The sequence below is a fragment of the Mauremys mutica genome, chromosome 14 (assembly GCF_020497125.1).
Source record: "Mauremys mutica isolate MM-2020 ecotype Southern chromosome 14, ASM2049712v1, whole genome shotgun sequence".
Taxonomy (NCBI): domain Eukaryota; kingdom Metazoa; phylum Chordata; order Testudines; family Geoemydidae; genus Mauremys; species Mauremys mutica.
The window spans coordinates 18512490-18539941 of record NC_059085.1 but is presented as its reverse complement, the minus strand read 5'-3'; the positions used below and the strand labels follow the sequence as shown (position 1 = coordinate 18539941).

The 27452-nt window shown below is 40.5% G+C and overlaps 1 long non-coding RNA gene across 4 annotated transcripts in view; it reads right to left on the bottom strand.

Moving 5' to 3' along the window:
• The window catches only part of LOC123349464, a 148935-nt gene that overhangs the window by 31270 nt on the left and 90213 nt on the right, over positions 1-27452 (bottom strand). For 3 of the 4 annotated variants that reach the window (XR_006573558.1, XR_006573557.1, XR_006573555.1), the window contains exon 4: positions 23248-23735. The exons of the other annotated variant lie outside the window; for it this stretch is intronic. This is a non-coding gene — a long non-coding RNA (uncharacterized LOC123349464). Of the gene's footprint in view, positions 1-23247; positions 23736-27452 lie in introns of those variants that run through there. 4 annotated transcript variants of the gene reach the window in all.

Here is a 27452-nt window from a genome sequence, read left to right as displayed (position 1 = left end):
TAATCAACACATCATAGTCCTTTGAGTTAAGAACCTGAATGAAAAGTGGGTGATACATTAATTTTGTATTATTCACAAAGGGCCAAATCGCATTACCTGTACTCATTATCAACGGATAGCATTAGGTGCTATTCAAAGTGAAGATGTTTATCAGGTTCTAATCTAAAATCCAGGGATTTTTTTGGAATGTTAATCATTGCTTGCCCAGGTAGGAGGAGTGTCTTCTGGTGTTTGGTGCATGAATGGGTTACAGTCACTTATGGTTTTATCAGTTAATACCATTTAGCAAAGTAAATATATTTTACTAAGGATGACATAATGAAAGAAGCCATCTTGCCTGAAAAGGAAGATGTTGGTTATTAAACACATACTGTTATACTTTAAAAAGACTGTTTGACAATGCTTTTGACCACAGAAAACATTTATATAATCATATTATGTAAAACGCAGGCAAACCTCTGATGTTCTTGTCTTGTTAGGAAGGCTTCAGTTATTTATTTAATTGACTTATTTATTTATTTTTGATGCTCATTTAAAGTGAGCACAGACTGTGAAACAATTCAGAGTACTGCCTGCTAGACAGAGATTGAAGAATGCATTCTGACAGAAATATAAGCTTAAAATCTTAAGAAAAGAAAATCTTTACTAATGAATGACATGCTGGTGATAGAATGAAGATGCTAACATAGCAGAGGGCTTGCACTAGGCCTATTCAAGATATAAGCACTCCTGGTTTAAGTGGGTGCCTCAGCTTACTGCTGACCCTATGACAAGGGTAGATTTCATCCACTGGGGCTAGTTCAGCAGGCTGTAAAGGAAATTGATTAGGAAACCAACATTTAAAGTCTCTCTGGTAACACCAAACAGAGGATGGTGCAGCTTGTGAAGGCTGTGATTCTTAACATTCTGTTACAACGTTGCAGGTCTATGTGTACACAGCAAATTTAAGGGTACTTATACCAACATCCTCTCTTCCTCCTTTTCCTTCAACAGATGCACACTCATGCAAACAAGATGTGCAAAAGTAATGGCTGAACCTCAGGTGGTTCCGAAAGCTTCATCGTTTTTAGTCTCACCTGCTGCATCTGGCTCAAAAAACTGGCTGAATGCAAACTTTGTTATGTCTTTCAGCCAGTGAAATCTCTCCTGGCTTCAGCAACTGGGCAGCAAGGTATAACCCAGTCCAGATTTATGGTGCTATTATTACTTCTGTACAGTGATTGCAAGCATAGTTTTGTTACTACGCAGTGTCTGCCGTATTGAGGTATGCGTAGCTATGAAATATATTTTTAGCCAAAAAAAATTTTTGTGGGGGATTCTTAATGTATATTGACTGAGCTTCTGTTGTGTCACTGTCATCCAAATCCCTATTTTGGCCAAGCGATTGTAAGGTGAAGCTCCCCAGAATCTGGATCTAATGACCTAGACACAGATCCGAGTGCCATCTTCACATCAATGTCACCATAGCCCTGGGGTGGCCAAACTGTGGCTCTTTTACAGTTAAAGTGCAGCTCGTGGAGCCCCCCCCCACCTCCTCTTTTCCACCTACCAGACTTGAGGGGCGCTCAAGATCTCTGCCTTGCAGCAGGGTGGAGGAGTAGGGGCTTCAGCCCCATGGGGTGCGCCTGCCGGGCCTCAGGGCTTCAGCAGGAGTGGAGCAGAAGCCCTGCCTTGGCAGGTGTGCCCCAGCTCTCGAACTTCAGAAGATTGTCATATGTGGCCTGGATGATCAGTAAGTTTGGCCTCCCCTGCCATAGCCTGTACTGCCTCACTGCAGCATCCTCACGTGCATGTGAGCAGAAGAAGGGACACTAAAAGCACTATAGACACTTATAAGGCAGTACCTCCAAAATGAACCAAATGTGCCCTCCTGGATCTCTCTGAAGTAAAGCATAGAACCCCTTCAGTGATTTCATTCATCTAAGATAGGGTTCACAGCTCAGTCCACAAAACCTCAATGCCAATGCTATCAAAGATGTCTGACAGATTCAAAAGAAGCACCAGGTCTTTGATCATCAATAAGGCAAAACTGAGTCAACGAAAGTAGTACGGTCTCTATACCATACCTAGGTTAGAAACCAGAATGACAAACCTCTAGGACACCTGAGAACATACACACTGTGTTGCATCACCACTACCTGCTCAGGAAACATGCTCCAAAATGGCAGATTAGGGACAGGATGACAAAAGGCAAACATTAACTGTGGATTATGTAATCAAATACCTACAGATGGATCATTTGAAGGACCAAAGCATCCTGCCCAAAATAACGTGAACAGGTCATCAGAAATTTATCTTGAGATAATTATTTTTATTCTGCATGCACTTTTACTAACCTGTAAAATAACCCTTCAGAAGTTGAATGCACAACATGGAACATGTTGTTATTCACCTGAGGTGAAGAATTTTAGAGAAGGCTTGCTGAAAACTGGGAAAAATATTCAGATTGGCCTTGAAATGTGTTTATTCTAAATATACAGAGTGGAGTTTTTTGGTTAATATTTGCTTGTCAAAACTACTAGTTCACACAGTGATAGTTACCCTTTAACAGTCACTTCTGCAGCTCTTGGAGTCTCTATTGACTTTTGTTTACATTTCATAATCATCACTCACTGCACTGTAGTGCATGTAGCTTGAAAATTGTGACTTTACTTTCTTTGTACTGTACCTCTAAATGTAGTACAAATTTCCCATGTGTGCATACAGCACCCAACTCATTCTCAGATTCGCAGAGAAGGTATACACCAGGCACTGTCTCATGGACACGTCATTTTCATTCTTTCTCCTTGTTGCTTTTCAGTCAAAAAGTCATTTTTGACCAAAAGCACATGTTTTTGTTCTTGGTGTATAGAAACAAAATGTACTAAATAACCATCTTAACTGGCTTGCTTTTCAGCACTGACATTCATAAAAGATTTAACCATTTCTGCAAAAGTGTGAGTACAGTATGTTGAAATGCATTGTACTATATATTGTTAGGGCAGGGACTATGTAAACCTATGAGGTACCATTATTATTAATAAAAGGCCTGTGGCTGAAAACATAATTAAGACTGAAGTCTCAAATTAAACTTTCTGTGTTGAGGGATTTGAGAGAGACTAATGACTCGCAGGTGAGATGCTGTTCCCAGGAAGAGGACTTCTGGGAAGAATCCACCAGAGCATGAAGGTCATCTCTGTACACTGACTAGTGAGGAAGGCTTTAAACTAGGTTCAGAAGGGGAGGCAACAAAATCAAACAGGTAGATGTAAAACTCCTGATAAAGGGCTACATGTTGCGGGAGGAGCGGGAAATGGAAAATTACAATAGGGTCATAGAAGCAACAAGGAGGGAAAACATGGGGGAATCTGCTCAATATCTTAGATGTCTATACACAAATGCAAGAAGTACAGGGAATAAACAGGAAGAACTGGAAGTATAAGTACATAAACTAAATAAGTATTTCACTGGCATCACAGAGACTTGTTGGGATAAATCTCAGTCTGGAATATTGGTTCAGGAATGGGAGAATACATATACTTATTATGAGGTCCAGGAGGTGGTGAGAGGCAGACTACTTCAAAGTTTCTGGGTGAAGACAAAAGGGAAAACCAGGGGCCATCTCATGGTAGGGGGTCTACTGTCAGCTACCAAATCATGAGGAGGAGGGGGATGAGGCATTTCTAGAACAAACAACAGAGATATCCAAAACACAAGACCTGATATTAATGAGGGACTTTAATCACTCAGATGTCTGTTGGGAAAGTAATATGGCAAAAACAAAATCTCTAGTAAGTTCTTGGCATGTACTTTTTTTCCAGAAGGTGGAGAAAGGAACTAGGGTTGGGGGGGAGGCAGCCATTTTAGACTTGACTCTGACAAATTGGTTGTGAATCTGAAGATTGAATGTGTATGAACGTGATTGTGAAATGATAGATTTCGTGATTTTAGAGAAAGGAAGCCAAGACAGTGGACTTCAAAAAAATAGACTTGAACAAACTCAGAGAACTGATAGGTTAGGTCCCATGGGAAGAACATCTGAGAGGCTGAATTAATTCCTGCCCTCCAAGACCCTGGAGCTAGCTGATTTTTCCCCTCCCCTCTCACCTCTTCTTCTACCATTTATTCCCATTCTCTCTGTTTTCTCTTCCATGGATGACAGAAAAAATGAGAACCATAGATATTAACAACAATGGGGAAATGATTTGGTTTATCTAAACCAGTGTTTGTTAAAACATTATATCTCAGGAGGTAACTATTTTTTATTTATCATTCTCACTTAAATGTTTTTAAAATTAGTGTAGAGGATATAGCTGAGGTCATTGAGAAGTTGTGTCAGGGGCAGCTATCATTTTGCCTCTGTCCATCTGGCATTTGAATAAAAGTAAGGGGACGAAAAAGTGTTGGCCAAACATTACTACAAAAACGATTAGCTGGCACATAGAAGAAAACTACTCAGCTAAGTCATTTACTGGCAAAATTTAATTTTGCTAACTAGAATTTAGAGTACATTTGGCATTTTAATTATGCAGTTGAGAGGGCCCTGTCTTTGGAAATTGCTCCCTCTTCTAATCTGCCAAGTTGTGTGACCTTCAGATCATGAAGATAAAATTTTCAAAAGTGCCCAAGTGACTGAGGAGTCTAAGTCCCATTGACTTTCATTACAACATAGGCGCTTTTGAAAATTTTGCCTGTGTGTTATTTCATTTTTGGTTTTGATGTTTAGGGTTTTTCTTAAAGACCCAGCTCCTGGAGTCACATGATCACATGAGAATCTCAGGATTCATTCATTGAAAATACTCTTCAAATATGTAAATGTCACTACCCTCATGGTTATGGAGAAAAGGCTGACAACATGAATCCTAGATGCTCAAAAACCAGAAAGCAAATAAAATGGATCTTAGATGTATTACTTTTAAAAATATTATTTTGAAGCCAGTCTTATGATTTTGTGTGGCCTGACTCATGATTTTTGAATGCTTAGGAGTGGCAATACTACAAAAAATTGATGGGCCAAATTCAGCATTGATGGAGTTATGAAAGTCTCTGTTGAAGTCGGTTGGGTTTCACTTGCTTTTGCCAATAATGTATCTGGCCCACAAGTTTTGAAAAATTTTACATTGAGTTCTATGTGACTAATAAACAACATATACCTGTTTTTACCATGTCCTAAAGTTTTTTTCCTCAGTACTTCAACAGACTGTGCCCGACATACAGTTTGTATTAGGAATACCTGTCAGCCTAAAGTACGGTATCAGTACCTACTAAGCTAGCCTTGTACAATTTTAAACCCTATTTAAACACCAGATGTCAGTGTTGTGCTTACATTACATGTATGTTTAAAAAGATACAATTTTTACACTGGGAAGAGCAATGTATGACTAAAACAAAAGATTTTAAAATGTTTTAAATACACTATGTCTCATAAAATATTTCAGAATGTTGCCTTAAAGAAAAAACAGCCATAAAATAACCCAGCCATACTGGAACAGTGGATGTACTAGTTTTACCAGAGGTATTGGAGTGGCTGATTAAAATGCATGTTCCATTTCTGCTTCATAACAACAATATACAAGGTGACTACAGTTAATTCTGTCAGTCTGGGGATGTTATCCTCTGTTTTTGTGAGAAAAGAAGGTGAATGATGGATTGTTCGGAAGCATGTTAGATCCATGTGTGATACCACTAATTAACAAGCAGGCTAGTTAGAGCTCTCATATAGACCAGCTCTAATCTGCTTCTCTCAGTGGAGGTCTCTGTGGTGAAAATATTTTTCTGGAATAAGATCAAAACTTAAAGGATATGTCTACATTGCAGCTGGGAAAACAGACACTCCAGCTCTGCTCCAGCTAGTGTGCAGTGTGGACACTGGAGGGATGGGCCCCAGCATAGTCACCTAAGTTCAGACCCAGGTACTGGGCGGGCTTGTACTCAGGTGGATGGCTCAAGCCACTGCCCATACTGCAACAGTCATAATACTGCTATTTTTAACATGCTAGCTGATGCAGAGCTAGTGTGTGTTTATCTAGCTGATCTGGGAGGCACACTCCTAGCTGCAGTGGCAACATACTGAATGAAAACAACTTCTGGCAGCTGAACATAGGATATCTTAAGCTCATGTTCATGGAAACAACAAGATGATCCTGAGGTTTTTTTACCCACGAAAGCTTATGCTCAAATAAATCTGTTAGTCTTTATGGTTCCACCGGACTCCTGACAGGAAGGTGAACGGAAATACGGTGACATGAGACACATGAAACACATTTTAATTTTGGAGCCCAAGAACCATATCTGCTGACTTGTTTTTTGTATACCAACCTCGTGCTCTGCCTTTTAAAGATCCACATGCTATTGTCTAAAACAAACCAATCAACCAACCCCCCCAACAAAAACAGATCTTCCTGTTGGCTCCATTAGGCTGCAATTTAGCATATGCTTAAGTCCCAGGAAACCAAGTTGAAGTTAAGCATGTGCTTAAGTGCTTTACTGAATAAGGGTGGAGATCAGCACATTCTTGGACATTTGTTGCAACATAAAGATTGCAGCTATACAGACTAACATATTTTGGATTAGTGTCACAGAACCACTTCTGTTGTTTTCGGTTTCTTCCACAAGATGGAGTAATAAGATTTTAGCTGCCAGAAAAGCTTGTTGGTTTGGTAACTGAATTTCTTTCTGTGCTAGTTAGACCTGATTCAAACGTATACTCTGATATAACAGTACCTTTTTGAACTTCCTTATTTAACTGGATATTATCCACTGAAATGGCAAATGGTGAAGATATTAACCAGGGATTTTTTTTTAACATAAACATCTGAAGGTGAATTGGGCTGTTCAGTTATAAGCATTATCCAACTTTAGCATTTGATACTATAGTGGGACAGTCACTCAGATCTTTCAGGCCCAGAAGTGATTGGAACAGGAAAAAGAAAACTAACCATCGGTAGATAAGCCATTGCCCAATATGTAGTATAGCAGGGGAAAGAAAGGCATTTGCAGAGCCTAAGCAACACCGTTCAGTTTATATAACCATTATGCAATCATTTTGGGCATGTTCTAGTATTATATAGGTCCTTCTATGAAGATGAAGCATATCACCTGAGAAGGAAAACCCAGTATCTCTAACACTTCCTTTCTAACATCAGCTGATTTTTTTCCCCGTGAAAAAGAAAGGGGAAGAGGAGGCCGAACACTGACAGAGCTAACACAACTCCCACAGGGACAAGCAGCATAAAGAATAAGAGGAGCGTATTAATATTCCTGTGATGCCAGCAGTTTTCCAAATCTCACCCAATTACAGCTTCAGATCAAAAGCAGGTGTTACAGCAAGTGGAACTTACCCTTTCACTTTCTACTTTCTCCATCCTACCCTTGCCTCTGCTGGGACACACAAGTCTTCCTAGCTCAGAGCAAACATAGCACAGTGCATCAGGCACAAAATGATTCTCTTCACCTTTTTTTTTTATTTCCCCCAAACAAATAAAGAACCTCCTCCTAGGCCATTTCTGCTGCCTTTCCTGTCATCCATATTTGCCATTGACAAGGTTGTACAACACTCAAGAGTCTATCTCAACGTTGCTCTCTCTCTCTCTCTCTCTCTCTCTCTCTCAACTCGGCGGACCTATACTGAGGGTCTTTGGGGAGTAATAGTGGCTATTCCTTCATCTCCTTTCTTCAACTGCAGCAGACACCTAATAAAGACCTCTGCACTCTGCCCCCTTTGTCAGTCATTGTCTTGGAGAGGATCATCAGACATTAGCTTGAATCTCTTTCCTGGCTTTAGGAGGAGGAACATTCCCTTTCTTCTACATCCTGGGCTGCTGTCAACTACTGATAAACTAAGCAGGAGGGGCAGTAGTGCCCCACAAGGATTAACATGCAGTTGCTAGGTTTTCTCTAATATGAACTGCATCATTTCAGGTCTGCCAAGCATTCCTTAATATAAGATGATGCTCAAGCGATCCAACCTTGAATTTCTATGGCATTAGACTTCTGGCACCTAGATCCTTTTGGACTACAAATTTCAAAATTGATTAGCAAGCAGCTCACTGCAACCTGAAGTAGAACATTAAAGCTGTACAGGTCTGAACTGATATAATTTATTAACTGAATCTAAACGTCATGTAAAAACACTGTCTTCATATTGTACAATGAAATACACAACACGAGTTGTTCCATTAAATACAAATTATGCCGCGTGCTTGTTTAAAAGTAATTAATTAAAATGTTAGCTTGATGCCAAATTTGTACAGATTCCAAAAGTAAATCACAAGGCTTATTAACTGATTAATTTGCTTTATCTATAGTCAGCATTTTCAGGCAAATATTTCTGCCCCTCAGTGACATCATATAGAGAGACTCAGAAGTCTATCAACAGTAAATATGGACCATATGCTTAATCTGTCATTCGTCAACTACATATCATGGTTGTAATGAGAGTGTGAACCACACAGAAATGCACATAAGAGCTGACATTTATTTCGAGTCCAGTTATACATGGTGTCAAAGTAGGGATCAGTATGTACTGAATCTACAGTCTACTATAGAAGTGGTGATATGTGAAGTCAATGTAGTTGGAAAGGATATCCAGGGAGCACCAAATTAATAGTTTTGATGGGAAAAGGGGTAATCAGACAAGATCCCCATAGACCACCAGTGGAGTGATCCATTGGGGGCATCTCCTTGGGGAAAACACACAAAATCAGTCCAGCACACCATAGAAACAAGATGATTCTTTACAGAAGATGTATAGAGGGTGGAGCTTAGAGCATTAGTAGCAGTGTGAGTACTCCAAATCTTAATAATTAGGAACTGGAGAGTTTTTAAGTTTATAAGTCATGGTGCAAACTCAGAAATATTTCCCTTCTAGAATAGCATCTGTGCAAAACTGGTGAATTCAGGCTGCCTTTTCTCAGAACCAGAACTATTTTTTTTCTTGATGCCATGAATTGTCCATATGCTTTGTGAATAAGACTAATCGGATTCAGACTCGATTAGTCAGTTCCTTGGCAACAGGTAGTTATGAGGGAGCAAATGTAATATTTTTTCTGATTAGAAACTTCAGCCAGCTATCTCTTCCTGGACAATTGGAGAAGGCTGTGGTGTGCAACCTGGGAGATGATGCTGTTGCAAAGAATTGTGTTAGGCTGGATTGTGCCATGTTGATCACTTAGTATTTCTTTTAAGCTTCAACTTCAGTTTCAGCTTCTATTTAAAAATAAATAAATCACTAGCCATTCTGGTTGCAAAAATAACCTTTAAAATGTATGCCTCTGCAATGATGCCCCCCGAGTTTGTAGATACCTGAATCAATAGCTCTGATAAGGGGGGTGGGAACTACCCCTTCATCTCAACTCAGCCACAATAGTTTAAATGTCACCATCGCTCTTTCACTGTTCACTGAAAGAAGAAGGGAAAATTTGTTATAAAGCTCTTCATGATCATGAGTGAGATCTCATTCCGGTGCCACAAACTGGTAGTGCTTGGGAGATACCACCATTTCCCCCCTACTAAGCTGATCTGTGAATCTAAAAAGCCAGCAGGGAGAAGCAGGGGGTAAGAGGGTATGTGAATCACACATCCCCCTGACCAGACTAGCCTTGTCTATTTTGGTGGTGACCGTAGTCATAGGAGTCATGCTCAGTCCAGACAAGTTGAGAGTGATGGCGGTAGGGATGGGGAAGTATGTAAAGGATGTTTCCAGGGTCTCTGCCCCTGTTATCATAGGATGCTTCTTCATTTGTCAGTGAGGCTTGCCGTTTGAATGAACTTGAACCCCCAGCTGTTTCTGCATTCACAGCCAGAGGTAAATAAGGAGGCAGAATTTCATTTCAGATAGAATTTTGCCTCTTATTTTACTTATTTTTGGCACTATAAATCAGGCTAGTATTTCACTTACCCAAATCTCAGCTGTACCCCCAACTGTGAGTCTGACTTTAAACCCATTGACCTAAATGTACATTAATTCAGGCCACCATCAGGGGGTGCAGGAAGATTTTTCAAAGAAAATTACCTCTTAAATGTCTTATTCCCATTCACTTTCAATAGGAGTTACGTGCCTATCTGCCAGTTAGGCTTTTGAAACTCTCTCCCTACAAGTCTGGAATGGATACAATAATACAAATTATACAACAATATTTCTTCGTATAAGTGCACCAATGCTCATTCCAATCCAAAATTTCCAAGCTTCAGCTGAATCCAAATTTATTATCCAAAATTTGCCTCAGTTTTATTCACAGGCATGAAGCAACTTTTTTCTATCTTTGTCTGATGTGGACCTAACCACCAATTATCCCTATTTTTATCACATACAGATTAATTATTGCAATATACTCTACCTGGGACTTCCCTTGAAGACCATTCAGAGGCTTCAACTGATGAAGACTGTGTCTCAGTGGTGTTAGCTAAGTTTGCATTAGCTTCCAATTTGTTTGTGGGTACTGTTCAAGGTTTTGATTTTGAGCTATATCTCTGTCCAGCAAAGCTACTTTAGAGATGGACTCTCCCACTGTATATCACTGTGGCAGTTGAGACTATTAAGAATGCTACTGACAACAGATTTAAATACAATCGTATCTGATAGATTTGAATTATGTGGGCTGCGTCAGGGAGCTTTTGCTGGAGAGTCCTTAACTCTCCAACAAAGAGTCCACTGATAGTCCATTAGTTCATTGACTTTCAGGCCAGTGTGTAAGGCTTATATATTTACTCATGCTTTTGCCTGGAGAAGTTGGTGGTGAGTGTACACACATACACACACACATTGGTGACATGTTGAAGGAGTTCACTTTAGTTGACACTAGTCAATATGCTTTTTATTTTGCTGTTATCCTTGTATACATGCCAAGACTCCTAGTGATGAGTGCATTTTATAAATTGTAAAATAAATAAATTTGTGCTAAACTGTGTGGTTATTTATGGTGCAAAGTGCTAACTTAGCTGAGACAGCAAACTGATGTTATTGGAGCTTAATTCATTCTCAGACTTTCAGAGTGAGAGAGAAACTAGTCAATTATTTCAGTCTGACATGAAGACTTTATTTATGGTTCTATTGATTAAAATATGTATGTGTTATTTACTTAAGATACTGGCTTAGTTTTTTTAAAATAAAATACATGCTTTTGTAATTCATTAAACCATCTCTTCTCTCTGTGGAAAAACATTTCCCAAGCCCAGTATTGCAAGAAGGCAGAGCCGGATAAAGAGTCATGCTCTGCAGAGCATGTCTTTACCCTGTTTCACTTTAGAGAGTGGGAGATGGAATGGGAGATGATTAGGCAGTGGGGAATGGGTTGGCCAAGGTCCATGCAGATATTTTGTGTTCCACAGCACTCTCAAACTGGTATATTTTGGCAGGTTACATATCTGACTTCTGGTGATTTTCTTCCCCTTCCATGATCAGATACTTGCAAACCAGCCAGATGCACAAATGGGTATAGGGTGGGATCAAGATCTCTGCTTATGACAGCAAAGAAAAGGTGGGAGAGCACCATTTAAAAGGATGTTAAGAACCTCTCAGAACCTTTACCATTATTACTTTTGGCAGGGATAATTCACCACTAACATAGTTTATGACCTATTTTTAATGTTTAATGATTACTTTGATCTTTTAGGTACAGTTGCTTCCCTAGTTGCATGAAAACATATGAAGGTCACTTCACAGATCTCAGTTATATAAGTTAGGGGGAGGGAATTAACAAAATTAAGATCTAGACATTTATATTAAACATAATGTCCTCTACAGTTGTACTAGCTCTAATTAAAAAAAATTTCTAAGGCCTATCAACCCTATGATTCAAAACATCATGCATTCACCTGCTGAGTTCAGGAAGAAATGTCTCAACCTATTACAATACTGTACAATTAGATGCATTATAGTGGTTCATCCCTTTTTCTGAAGCAGAATTGACCACTGTGGAAGATACTAATGACTAGATAGACTATTGGTTTGTTGTGGTATGGCAGTTTGGGTCTCTCAAATTAGGTGTATATCTTTTTATTGAAGAAAAAAGAAATTTCTACCAATCTTTAAATAGCTCTTTTGTCTACTGGCTCTTTTATTCAGGGTCTTATAGTGCACTCATCGTGTTACCTAAGTGGCTTCTGAATGTTCTTCTAATTATTTGTTTAGCATAAATCATATTTCTCCTTTTTAATTGTTCTAACGATAAATACAGAAACAAAGAAGTGATCATGGTGAGAGATTCAACTTAAGTGAGTCTCAAACCAGATGGTATTTTAGACATTTAGCAATTTAACCCAGTGTAGTAACATGAAATTACTACCCAGATGGATGTGTGGGTATAAAAGGTCACTGAGCAATAGATTTTTTGATATATCAAAAATTACAAAACCACCTTTGCTAAACAATATTGTGCCAGCACTCCTTGCTGATCCCTTGTAAAGCCTAGTACTCCTATGCAAATTGCTCTGAGAAGCTTAGTTTTTAGCAGGTAACAATATACCAATGTGTGGTGAGTCTTGCAGATCAGACTACTATATGAAACATGTCTGGACATTGGAATAGGATTCTGTAAGGCCTGTTTTAGGCCCTGATTCAGCATGTTATTTATGCATTTGCCTGTCTTTAAGCATGTGAATAGTCTTGATTTCAATTAGACTACAGCCGTCCTTAATATTAGGCACCTGCTTAAGTACTTTGCTGAATCATGACTTTATTGCCTGGGCATCTTTACCCATGTGGCTCTCAGAACCCTTTAAAATGACAGTCTCTTCACTATTGCATCCATTATTATTTATTGTAAATAACAAGTTATTTATTGCATTAGCTTTGGACAACTCAAAAACATTGAATGCGGATGTCTTAAGTTTCAGGAAAAGTACATTTCTATTCAAATAGCTAAAAGAGATTCAAAATAGGGTGGGAAGACTGTTTAAAAGTAGTAGTATTCTGAGAGGCATGTTGCATAAATCCATTCCCCCCCCCCTTCATTTAAAATAAAAAACAAAACAAGAATATATAAAGCTCCTAAAGGCCCAGTTCTAGGCACTTCTGACGTAAATTAAAAAGTAGAATCATAAAAGAGCAATTTCACTTCAATCAAAAAATGAATAACCATACAAACACTAAAACCCAAATGCCCCACAAATACCAGCCTAACAAGACACCACCTCCCTAAAGCCTGGGTAAATAAGATAAGCCTTGTAAACTTGCTCGGAAATTCACTAGATTCTGGCTTTATTGGACCAAGGTGGGCAGAGTGAGTGCCAAAATTAGAAGCATCTTCATGGAAAAACCCTGACAGTAACTCCTTGTCTTCTGTACCAAAGGGAGATCCATTTGTACCCGCAGCAGTTTTCCCATAGGGACAGAAGTGGGGAGCGGGCCCCAAGTCATTTAGGACTTTGTGTGAAAGCCAACATCTTAAATGGACTGTACAATCAAAGAGAAGGCCAGTGCATTTTCCAGAGCACTAGTATCTGCTCACACAGAGACAAGTGTAATAAGTGACACTCTATCAGCTTCACTTTCCAGGCTGATTAAAGTAGTAACTCATATAGAGCTCATTACAGAAGTCTAATCCCAAGGGGAGCACTGGTCCAGTGCGGAGATAAATAATCGTGTTCTCCAGACCAGACAGATAAAAATAACCTCCTAGAAACTGCTGTTCTATGGGAGGTTCAACAATATTTCCACATTGCAAATTCTACTGCCAACGGGCAGCCATACAACCCTAATATGCAGGGTGGGTATTATCCTAGTTGTATCTTTGATTGCCTCTCCAGCCTATTATCATCATCTCAGTCTTATCTGGTTTGAGCTTCTGTCAGTTTAGCCACCATGTTTCTGTCAAATGCAGGATAAGGCATTCAAAAGCCATGGCTAGGTTCAATGAGATGGAGAGGGAGACCTGAGGATACTTAGCCATACTAACCAGCCTGAAGGAGGGGGACAAGAAGGGATACTGTGGAATGCCACGAGAGCACCCAAGGGGCAGATGAACCCCTCTGGAACCTCACCAAGAGAGAAGAACAAATACACCCAAGGGCAGCTCTCTCTACTTCTGCTAGGGTTTACAGGTGAGTCAACAACACTTCATTATTTTTAGTAGAAGCTCTCCAGCTCTGGAATGTTGGGCACAATTCTGATCGTTCTTGCACCACTGCTATGCTATTGTAACTTGGTTGGCTTTAGCAGAGTCACCTCTGATTTACATCACTATGTAACTAAGAACAGAATCAGGCCCCTTGTCATATAGCTCTTATGTAAAGTCCCCTGCACTCTGTCAGTAATATGAACATAATAAATAATATTATATTTATAACTGGAGAGGCCCTATCATTTTTTAATGAAGCATCTACCTACTTAGCAGATGCTGCTAATTAGCCTAAGGTATTTTTAGCTTTCACTAACCTGTTTATGAAATGTCTCAATGCACATCATTCATTGTATGTTAGAGCATGTTGTAGGAAAGTAGGACACTAAGAGGGCTACTGATGACTTCACTGAAGAATTTAAGATCGCTCCATCTTGATTTAAAAAAAAAAAAAAGATCTGTGAGAGCAACACTTGGGTTCCTTTCTAAAGAAATTCTCATCATTGTAGAAATGAGATTTGGAAAGTTTTAGTGCATAAAAAGCAGCTCTTGCTCTCTTTCTCTCTTTTGACACGGGAATTTCCAAGTATTGCCAAGTTGCTATTTTAAATCTAATTCCACATATTGCCTCTTGCTCTTAAAGATCCTTCTTCCCTTTCTGTCCTGGTCTATCTCCACTCTCAGCCTCTCCAGTGGGGATGTAGGTCATTCTTCCATATTTCCCCTCATATGAGGAACAGCCTCCCTGAACCTAAACTGAGTCAATACTTCTGTGTTCTCATCTCAAGACACATCTTCTCTCTCTGGCTTTATGCCTCTTTCTGAAACAAGATGCCATCCTAATCTCTGAGCCTCCCCATTTACCTGTTTACTCCTCAATCCTAAAATCTAATCAGTAACTCTTTCCTTCTATGTCATATCTACAATGGGTACCTATATACTATCCGCTTTTCTTGTATTGATGTATAAATTGCATTAAAATATGAATGTTCAATGATAGATTTTTATTAGTGGTGAAACACAAAAATAAAATGTAATGTACTATACATGCTTAGAGGAGGATTGTTCTCTACGTAAGCTATTAGAATCCTCAAAGGAAGTTGTATTGGTTATTTTGATAGAATTACAATGGACAAAAATTGCAAGGCTGTAATTCCTAAGTGGAAAACATATGGTTCTCAATAAGCTGAAATGAAGATGCTGTCTTTGTGTGTGTGCCTGTGTGTGTGTGTGTGTTCGTTCAACTGCTGTTGAGATGAAACCTGTGCACAATACTCAAAAGTTTAACTTCACATGGTACCGTATAAACATTTTCTTCAGTTTTAACCATCACAAGTCCAAATCTTGGAGTTTTTACTAAGATTCTGGTTTCATGGAGAACATTTCCTATGTCTCTAGTTTGAATCTTTTTCATTTCCCCTCCCTGAATCCTGGGTCTCAGCCATAGCATGTGAAATATCAGGACAGGAGATCCTTAGATGTCATACCTCCAATACAGAAATCAAGTGGAATAATTTTAAGTGGAAACATATTTTGAAAAACGAAATTAACTACATCAACATTGACAAGATAAAGCAGACCTGTTTTATGTTATCTAATATGCCTATAAAAATTGAGCAGAATCTGATGACCAATAGATTTGGTGGGTGGATGGTTTTTCAACCCTCCTCATTATTTACCATATGCTGTCCCTCATGTTTAGCTTTTTAGTGGAAGCACCACTTCTTGTATCTATATCTGTCCTTAGACTGAAGAATGTACCTATTGATACATATTATGTGCCTTCTATTCCCTGTGCTATGCAGAGTAAGGATGGCACAATGACTCCTTCAGTCTTGTCTGGGTGTAACTCCATTGTTTTTAATAGAGGTATACTGAAGTAGTGCAGTGGTGAATCTGGTCCTGAAAATTTAACCAGTGAAAATTGAACAGCAGTAAGAAATATATACTTTTAAAGGATCCAAGTTGCTGTAAAATGATCTTATGAAGTGATAGAAAAAAAAGTCACATACCATGCCCCCGCAAAAAGACATTTAGAAGATCAAAATATTAACATACATTTATTCAAAAGCACTATGTTGTTGATAACCACTAGCACTCTGGTCTCATTTTCATGATCTAGTTAGCTACCTTTGCATGTACAAAGGTTAAATATAAAACCCTAATATAAATCTATGACCTAAAGGTCATTAACATTTGAAAGTGCACAAATCTCCTAGGGCTACTTCAGCAAACCTAGGGGGTTAAGTTTAGAGAGGAAATAGATCACATTTCATTTGTCAGTTCTCTTGTTTGCCACTATTTTGTTGCTGCTGTGGTAATGCGGTAAATATGGCTGCTGCTACTTTGTTGAAAGAAGATCTTTATAAATTCCAGTTGTCAACATGAAATCAATTCTGCTATGGGCAAAAGAGTGTTTCATCATTCCAATATTTGCACTCAGCTAAACCATATCCACAGGCTGTGTGTGTCTTCATTTATTTATTTATTTGGGACTGGGAGTACAACACATTTTCAGCGTTTGAGATCTGTGGCAAAATTGCATAAAAGCTGTGGAGTGGAATTTTTTTTAAAAAAAGGAAATAGGTCCTTTGATTTCAATAAGAGAACAATGCTTATAACTGGATGTACTGCAAATTCTAACTGAGCCATGCTTCCTAGTTAAAGCCCAAATGATACGTCATTTAATTAAAGATGAAAATTGGAAAGAAAAATAATGAGTACATATCTTGGCATTCCATAACGATTTTCTCTGTGTCTTAAACCTATTGTAAATAAGCCAAACACTCATAGCATAGGGAAAAAACCCTCAGTTTGCAATTCCTTTTTCTATAGTTTTTCTTCTTCCAGTGAAAGTGTCTATAAAATTTTTAAAGGAAAGTAGGTTGCTAAAATGTACTTAATTTGCCATGATAGATTGAGTCCATGCTTCAGTGACTGTAATTGAATCTGTGACCTATTTCTTTAGTAAAGTAGAAATAGTCTCTTGGGTTTTTTGTCAGTACCATCTTTTAATGAAATTCAAAAAGACTGTCAGAATGTCTACATTTTTTCCACCAGTTGTTAATGTTATTACTTTACGATTTGTTACTTTTTAATTAATCTTAATAAATGTGTATACAGTCTACCTGGCAGTTGGAAGGGCTAGACATCAATTCATCACTGCCACACTGTAAAGTAAAATTAACAGGATAGAAAGGGTATAAAAGCTATAGAATAGCTAGACACATATTGGTTCTACTTAAACTTACTTTATCTCTCTCATTTACAGGAGCTGTATACTACCGCAGCACCACTTTTACAGCTGAAGTTAAGGAACTGTCACTATTTTAATCATAACCCCTGACTATTTCCAAGGCTTTGCTGTTCAGTCTTGAAAATTGGCCTTGGGATGAAACTTGGCAAAGTGGATTCTTAGCTTAGGAATTTTTTTTTTTAAATGTACCAGATCTGAAAGAAAGTATGTTCAGTACCTTTGAGCTTTCTAAAGTCTCAGTCTTCAAGGATAGGTTTGTCAATGAGCATAAGTTAGAGCAGCCATGAGGCTCCTCTAATATAAACCCAGCTACAACAGCCCCTTCTCCCACCCCACATGTTATTCCGGATGCTGGGGATCACACAACATGCCCTGACATGCCCCTTATACTGGCGCTGCAAGCAGCTCAGCCAAGGGCTGGCCCCTACGCCAAAGGAATTTTCAGAAGAGGATCTGTCCCTAGTGGTATAACAATAAGAAAAATGGCATTATTAACAACATACTATGTTAGAAAATAGCGTCATGAGCACTCAAAGGAACATTGAGTGGATGGGAGTTGCATGCACACAGGCTTGCAGGATCAGGTTCTCAATGTCTTTCTTTAACTATTTTGGTGAATATGTGAAAACCAATATTGACAGCTGCTGGGCAGCGGGGGAGCTTGAACATTACTTCCATACGCACCATATCAGACTGAGGCAGAGAAAGTTTTAGATGAAACATTTATTTATAATCCAGACAACATTCCCCTCTCCTACTCAGAGAGTTTTAAGTAATGCAAAAGTCATAGTTTTGCCCTAAACCAGTTAATTGAGTTATTTTATTTTATAAAGTTGTAAAAAAAAATAATTTTTTTTTAAACCCACCAATCATTGATTTTATTTTTACAATCCAGCATCTGAATTAACACTGCTTGGCCTCCTTTGTAAGTAGCACCAACAGACAGGACAAAGAATAAATCAGCTCCAGAGACAGAGGGCTCAGGCTCTACAGATGCCCAGTCACTGCAGATTGGAGCAAAGAAACTGTTTGTGGCTCTGATTTTGGAGACATCAGGCCAGGGCCGCCCAGAGGGGGGGGCAAAGGGGGCAATTTGCCCCGGGCCCCGGGCTCCGCAGGGGCCCCCAAGAGAAGAGCGGAGGCTCCCGCCTCCGCCCCTCTCCTGGAGCCTCAGCGTCTCCGGCGGGGCCCCTGAGCCCCGCCCCGCTCAGAGACGGTCCTGCCCCGGCCCCGGCCCCAGCCTCTTACCGAGCACGTCTCTGGCGGGGCCTGAGCCCCGCCCCGCTCAGAGCGCCGTGGGGAGGGGGGGCGGGGCAGCTGCCTCCGCTCGGCGTGGAGCTCACAGCCCCGCCCCCTCACCACGCGGCTCTGAGCGGGACGGAGCTCAGGCCCCGCCGAAGACATGCTCGGTAAGAGGCTGGGGCTGGGGCCGGGGGCGGGACCCGCCGCCGCCGCCGAAGCGCAGCCCGGTCTTCGGCGGCGGGGGGCCCCTTCTGTTCCGGGACCCGCCGCCTAAGTGCCCCGAAGACCCGCGGCGGGGACCCCACCCCCCGGCACCGAATTACCGCCGAAGATCGGGCTGCGCTTCGGCGGCGGTCCCGCTTCAGCGGTAATTCGGCGGCGGGGGGCTCCTGCCGCGGGTCTTCGGGGCACTTTGGCGGCGGGTCCCGGAACGGAAGGGCCCCCCCCCGCCGCCGAAGACCCCGGGCCCCCGGAATCCTCTGGGCGGCCCTGCATCAGGCACCAGTTTGGCTCATACTCAGGGCTGCCCTAAATTATGTCCCAGATGCCCCCAAGGGGTCATCATTCAGCCAGGAATTTTCAAAGCACAATATGCTGTAGCTTGCCTCTACACTGGAGGTAAGCAAAGGGCTGGCTGTGATAGCTCTAAACTACATGGATATTCCCTCCACATTTGTGGTATAGGCTGTATAAAGTGGCTATTTAATCCCTTTTGTGCCACTATAGCCTTGCAAAGAAGACATAGCAAGACTCAGGCCTTGTCTACATTACCAGGGTAAGCTGACTTAAGTTAAGCTACTCCAGCTACGTGAATATGTCGATGTAGTTTAGGTTGACTTACGTAGTGTCTACAACATACTGCATCGACGGGAGAGGCTCTCCTATCGACTTACCTTAATCTTCTCATTCCGGTGGAGTACCAGAGTCAACTGGAGAGCGCTCTGTGCTTGATTTAGTGGGGCTGCACTAAACCAGCTAAATCAACTCCTGCTGCATCGATCACAGCAGCATTGATCCCCGGTAAGCATAGACATGGCCTCAGGACTGAACCCAGTATTATTTCTCACCACTAGATGTGGTCCCTCTAGGTTCTCTTTAAGCACTTCAGCACTTATAAAGTTTGCAAATGACACCAGTCTTGAAAGGGTTGCAAGTGCTTTGGAGGATAGGATTAAAATTCAAAATGATCTGGACAAATTGGAGAAATCCTCTAAAGTAAATAGGATGAAATTCAGTAAGGATAAATGTAAAGTACTCTAGGAAGGATCAATCAGTTGCACACACAAAAAATGGAAGATGACTGCCTAGGAAGGAGTACTGCAGAAAGGGATCTGGAGGTCATAGTGGATCGCAAGCTAAATATGGATCAACACTAACACTGCTGCAAAAGAAGAGAACATCATTTTGGGATGTATTAGCAGGTGTGTTGTAAGTAAGACACAAGAAGTCATTCTTCCACCCTACTCCGCACTGATTAGGCCTCAACTGGGGTGTTGTGTCCAGTTCTGGGTGCCACATTTCAGGATAGATGTGGACAAATTGGAGAGAGCCCAGAGAAGAGCAACAAAAATTATTAAAGACCTAGAAAACATGATCTATGAGGGAATCTTGAAAAAAACTGGGTTTATTTCGTCTGGAGAAGAGAAATCAGAGGGGACATGATAACAGTTTTCAAGTACATAAAAGGTTGTTACAAGGAGGAGGGAGAAAAATTGCTCTCAACCTCAGAGGATAGGACAAGAAGCAATGGGCTTAAATTGTAGCAAAGGCAGTTTAGGTTGGACATTAGGAAAAACTTCCTAACTGTCAGGGTAGTTAAACATTGGAATAAATTGCCTAGCGAGGTTGTGGAATCTCCATCATTAGAGATTTTTAAGAGAAGGTTAGACAAATACCTGTCAGGGATGGTCTAGATAATACTTAGTCCTGCCATGAGTGCAGGGGACAGGACTAGATGGCCTTCGAGGTACCTTCCAGTCCTATGAATCTATGAAACCATGAGGTAGCTTGGTTAGCCACTATCCATGATCTATCCTGATATCTTGGAAAAACAGAGAATTGCAGACTCCATTTCCACTAAGCCAGAATTTTTAATGAGCACTAACACACACATAATCTTCTTTTCAAAGTCACTGGTTCACTTCTTACTTCTGCTGTTTTGAAAGAAAAATGAATGTTCTTTTAAAAATGAGTCACAATATTATATAAGTATGGTACATTTTCTCAGTGAAAATATCATTGATAAAGATATTCAGCATATGGACTCACTAACCTGATGGACTATAATGGCTTGAAAGCAGCCATTATGTTCTATTAGGATACGCAAACAAAAAGAGTCCCTGAGCACACCTTGATATGCTTCAGAGCCATTACCCTCCAGAATGGCCAAAAAATCTGCATTTTAATAACTCCCTAGTTGTTATATTTTTACCTGTTCTATTGTATATTATTCACTTCAACTTTCTAAGGGCTATCGATTAAACAGGCAATAAGGATGTTTTAAAAATGCGAATACTAAAATAAATTCCACTGTCAAAATCTGAATTTAAAGGTCTGATTTTAACCAAAAAAAAATCAGGAAATATTCAGGCCAGTGTTTGAAAGAGACCCTATTTAGTGAGTGCAGTTTTTCATCCACAACTAAAGGTGGTCAAAAAGCGATAAAAAGTATATGCCTCTTTACCTGCCATGTAGGTGCAATCAAGTAGTTAGACAGTCCTCTTATTTGCAACTGCCATCATGCCTGTAACTTTGCACCAGCAATATAGGCATGAAATTACATACTATTTTAAAAATGTTTTTCCTTTGATATTTTGAACAAGCCTAGCTGACATGCTGATACTAGTTAACACTGTGTTGAAAGGAAAAAGGGGGTGGGGAATGATGGGCGTCAATTGAGGCCAAAAGTTCACCTGGAATTTCAGCCTGATTAGCTCTACATTTCTTTCCTTTTATTAATTTAACTGAGGTTCTTAAAAGTTTTAGTGTTAACAGAAATCTAGGCATGCAAAATTTTGCACACTCTAAAACTCAAGGGTCTGATCCTCATCAGTCAATCTCAATGGGAGTTCTCCCAGTGACTTCAGTGGGAGCAGATGTGGTCCCCAAATTTACAACATGCAAACTGAGTACAGGAGGGAGTACAAGGTAACTTCACTCCTGCAGAGTTTTTTTAAGCTCTCTGACTGTGCTACATTGCCAAGCCAGCAGGTTTTATTAATGCCAAATATCTCTGACTCCTGTGATGCTCCTACACGGTCTTTCACTTCTGCGAGATCTGAGATTCAAGCCCTAATCCATACGCAAGGTGCTGATTCTGTGAAGTGAAGGCCTGAATTCTGATCTTGTGGCATTTTAGTCAGAGGGAGTGTAACTGTGAAAGTATAACTAACATTCTGTTATTAGGAAGATTTGTTTAACTGGAGTCCAATAAACAGGGTTGCTCGGTGTTTTAAATGCACAAAGTGGGATGCTGATTTGCATGACAGTGCCCAGAATGCTATTCCAGGACTCTTTGCTTAATCCAACCCTAAAATAATTTTCAAGAACATGCAAAGAAGGCTTTATAATGGAAAACTGTAGACACTTATTACATTTGGACAAGTACTTGGAGGGGTGTGTGTGTGTGTGTGTGTGTGTGTGTGTGTGTGTGTGTGTGTGTGTGTGTGTGTGTGTGTGTGTGTGTGTGTGTGTGTGTGTGTGTGTGTGTGTGTGAGAGAGAGAGAGAGAGAGAGAGAAATAAGGGCCAAACCAGTAAAGGTTTTCAGCATACATTTAAAACTTAGAGCAGACTTATAACAATTTTGAAAATCCTGATGTCTGAATGAATGTTTTCAAAAAGATCTGAAACACCATTAGAGCCAGACACGTTGATTTCTTCCCAAAAGACATAGGGAAGATTAAAAGGAAATATTCAGACTGTGTAACTTATTGTTAAAAAGAAAATAAAGTTCATGGCTGATAGCGTCCAACAGATATGAGTCGACTTTTTGTCTAGTACCATATTAATGGAAAACATGCCACTAATTGAGTTATGAACACTGCTAATGAACAAGACACACTGTGATTTGGTTTGGCTTATTTAGAGTTTGGGTTAAAAGACTGGCCACATTCTCAGCTACATATCAAAGGAGCTACTCCAGTTTACACCAGCTGAGGATCTGGCTCATATGTTTAAAAAATGAAATAAAATGAAATAAATTTAGTGAGATAATTGTAGAGATTATAGAGACCCAGCACACCATCACTATGGTGAATGCAAGACTGACGATTTCCTGTTTATACAAACTCTTATCTCCATGCTGTACACCCCCTAATAGTCACTCTACACATTCGTGACTCACACCACATTCCCTTTTTTGCTTTCCCCTTTTTGTTTTATAACCTTTATCTTAACTTTACCTTAAATATATGACGGGCTCGGGTGGGGATTTAAAGGGCCCGGAGCTCTGGCCACTGCGGGGAGACCTGGACCCTTTAAATCCCCACCGGAGTTCTGGCAGCTGGGCTCCCATGGTGATTTAAAGAGCGTGGAGCTCCGCAGTGGCCAGAGCCCCGGGCTCTTTAATTCGCCCCTGAGCCCCGGGGCTCCCAACCGCTTCTGCAGCTGGTAGCTCCGGGGTGATTTAAAGGCCCTGAGGCTCCCAGTCACAGCTGGAGCTCCGGGGCCTTTCAATCTTGAAAGGCCCCGCCTCTTCTGGTTGAGGCCACGCCTCTTCTGGTTGAGACCACGCCCCTGCTCAGGACTCCGGCATACCGGTAAGTCCTTTAAGTTACTTTCACCCCTGGGCAGCAGGGGATTGTTCACAGGCTCAGGATCAGGGTAGCAATCAGAATGTATTGGACAATAACAAGTCCCAACAGATCATTCCTTCTGCCAACCTAACAAAGTAGGATTCAAGTGTCCTGCCACATCCCCTCACTGTGCCCTTTTCTTTAGAATCTTTCACCCAAACTGAATCCTGAATTCAGTGCTCCCAGGAATTTGACTCTATGGCACATGTCAAAGTCCCATTTCTGATGGGTTTTTTTAAATTCTCTTCCTTCTTCTGTAGTCTCAGGCAATCAGGCCAAAAAAGTGTTTAGTTGGTAAGAGATTGTTGGTATGATGGATCTCAACTTCCTTTCCATCAGCAGTTCCACAGGGCTGAATCCATTTGCTAGTAGTGTTGACCGGTATGCCAACAAGGCAAGATGAGCACCTGGGGATTTAGAAAGAAAATGTTTTATTGTCTTTACTGCACATTCTACTTTACCATTACTCTAATGTAACTATGGACTGGATCTGACATGAGTGAAACTGTAGGTATCTGCAAACCTCAAATGACTCAGAAGAAAACCTTGGACATGTAATGGCTAGGGTGTAGGCAGCCAAGCCAGTAGTGTCCGTTGGATCAGGGTCAAAGGCAGGAGTTGGGACAAGTTGCCAAGCCAAGTCAGGAGACTGGTGTCAAGGTGAAGCCAGACTGGGGTCAAAGGCATGAGGCAGGAGCAAGATAGGGTGAAATACAAGACCTGCAGCAGTAGCAAGCTGGAGTCTGCGTTGTTGCTCAGTCAGCTCACTAGGGCAACTTCCTAGTTTAAATAGCTGGTGTGGACCAATCAGGCTGCCTCAGGGTTTTAGTCTCTTGTTTAGTGACTTTAGTCTCTTTGGGCAGTACTTCCTATAGTGCCTAACCCTCTAGTAATTGTTGGGGGCTGCTTCACCAGGCTCCCCATTGGCTCTGTGGAGACATGGATTGCCCAGAATCTTGCAATCCTAGATTCAACACCCACAGATTCTTACAGAGACACTGTGAGTGATGACTTGCTCTGGAATCCCAAAAGAGACACAGCTAGGTTTAATCCTCTCCACAACTGCACTTGATATGGTGTGTGGTAACATCCATAAATCTTGAGAAATAATCAGTCATCAAAAAATAGGTGCATTATGCAGACATAAAAGATCAGTTCCAACTTTCTTCCATAACCTGTCTGGCAGAGCAGATAGTATTAAGAATTCCAGTGAACTGGTTCTCTTGAGAGCATAATTTCTCAATTCTTTGTTGTAGTTGTTTGCTCAGCCCAGGTCACCAAGTTGACTGTTTAGGTCTCTCCCTCCATTTTACATCTTGACTTCCCTCATGCAGTCTGTCAAGGGTTTCCTGTTGCATTGACGTAGGGATAATCAGTCTGTCCCCCTTCAACAACAGACTTTGGTTTATTGTACGAACCCTGGAAACTGCCCGATATGGTTTCACAAAGGTTTCTGACTCTGTCTGTTTTGTCCAGTCTTCTTCACAATGAGTCCTGGTAATCTGCCTCTTGCTTCTTTTTGAGTTCTTGAAGGAGTTTTTCTATGATTGTTAAAACAGTGAGTACTCCACCTTCAAAAACTTCTATGAGCAGCTCCTTTTGTTTACACCCTTCCTGCAGCGTGTCTGCTAGTGGGGCCCTAGCACGTGTATCAACGAGATTCTTTCCAGCCACCGAGAACTGAAAAATCATGAGTCTCATTTGAAGACGCTGTATACTAGGTGGTAACTCATCTAAGTTTCTTGAATCTTAGAAGATTCAACTAGAAGTTTGTGGTCAGTTTCCACAAGACATTTTTTGCCAATTAGAAAGTCTCTTAAAATTCTCAAACCTATATAGTGGCAAGAGCTTCTTTTTCTATTGTGAATAGTACTGTTTTGTATTTGAGTGCACTCATGAGGCGTAAAACTACTGGATGCCTCAGTGAAGGTGACTGTTCCTGAAAGAGAACTACCGCTATCCCATAGGAGGAGGCATCAGCTGAAACTCTGGTGGTTTTATTTGTCCTATATAGGGCCAAAACTGGTGGAGTTCTCAGATCTTGCTTTATTTCTCAGAATGCCTGACTCTGTTTAGTTCCCTAATACCAGGAATTTTGTGGACACAGGAGATCTCACAATGGCTTTGACTTCTCCACCAAGTGAGGTAGGAATTTTCCCAAGTATGTCACCATGCCCATGAGTCGACATACTTCATTGACATTAAGCTTCTTCATCTGGGTAATCACTTGCAGTTTCTCTGGATCTAGTCTGGCCCTTGCTCCATCACTGATCTGGCCTAGAAACTTGATTCTCTTTTGAAAAATTGTCTTTATCATTAAGTGTTAGGGCTGCTTCCTCCAGTCTTTCTAAGTCATATTGGGTTTCAGTTGATCCATAGAGAAAGATATCATCCCGTTGGCAGAGAACTTATTCCGGACCCTCCAGTAGTTGTGACATTTTCCTCTGGAATTCCTTTGTGCTTGCACTGGTGAGTATTGTTTCTGGGCATCTTGAGGTATTTTCCTCCACACATTTACAACTTCTACAGTGGTTTCCTCAACATTTTTCCTTAGAAGAGTCATTGAGAGATTAAAGCAGGTAAAATATATGTACAGGTGATCAGTCTATAATTCCAAAGGGTAGAAGAGATGTAGTAATCTTGTCAGTTCCCCAAAAGTCTCTCAGGGCCACCCAGAATAACTCTGGGGATCTCCATCTTCTCACTCAGTTATTCTGCCCTGTTAGAATCCAAACAATCCAGAGATGCAGGATCTTTCTCTGAATCCATACATATAGCTACTTCTCACAGTAAACAAGCTGACAGGGTCACTACCCTTGTGGGGAGAGTGAGGAATGCATTTTGAGTCTTTCAGCTCCTATCATCACACACAACCACCACTTGCTTTGAAATTAGCACTTTTCTGTTAAAGTTCTTCATTTGCATTTCAGAAGGCTTCTTTCTCACTTGATGGCTCATTTGAGGGTTATTTAGTTACACAGGTATACACAATGTAAAAGTTCGCTACTACATTATAATGAGAGTCAGGTAAGTGAAAACAATGAAACTAACATCCTATTAGTTTTCATGAAGTTTGAACACCAAATACACTCTTATACGCGTAACAATTACTTTGATCTATACTAATACACAAGTGAATTGGCCTGGGCTCCGGCATGAGCTGGCACCTGGTCTGCCATCATCACAGTCACGGTGTTGGATTATGTTGTACAGAGCTGTTATGAAATCATTTGCTGACCTCTACCCTTCTCTTGGTTGCACAAGTGAAGTGATGCCCACTCAAAAAAGCATGTTGCAGCACGCATGAAACATTTATCCAGTTTTCTTTAACCGTATTGAACTGTTTCATCTCAGCAACTGGAAAAGATCATGTCCTTGGCTGGAAAAGATCATGTCCATTGTACAGAGCAGGGTATTAACCTTTTTCTCCTCTGAGGGCTGATCTAAGCTGGAATACTGTTCTGGAATCTGCTTACCCAAAGTGGCCATCCTTGGGAGTCCTGTAAATTGAATTCTGCTGGGTGGGAGGAGGGATTCTGGAAAAATTTGCATTGGTTTACCCAAATTGTTTTGGCAACATCCAAAAAAAATTGTTTTAAATGAAAATTTCAATTTTTCACTTTAAAACAGCTTTTTGTTTTTCTTCAATTTTATTAACAATTCAAAAACATTAAAAACAAATTGAAATGTTTCTGTGCGGGTCAATGTTTTTGAAAAAATTCATTTTCAGTTTGATTTAAAATGAATTTTTTATACTTTTTTGGAAATGCCAATGAACCAAAATATAAGTAGTGATGCAGCTCTCTTTATCTGTCTGCTTTTCATCATTCATCGGCATACCATTTCCCAGAAATCAAGAACAGCGGGGACACATTGATCCTACAATGTCATTCCTAAAACTACCACTGTACAGAGGTGTCATTGAGAGAGATTATGTTTAAATGTAGCAGACTGCTCTTGACACCAAAATAAGAGTAAGAGAAATCAGTAGGAAATTATGGACTAATTATGTACATTACTCTGATTCTAGGGTAACACGATTGCAAATCCAAACCCAAACAACTTCAACACACATTTTGTAAGGCTTTTCTATATTCTCTTCCCATCATAACAGAGTCTGGTAA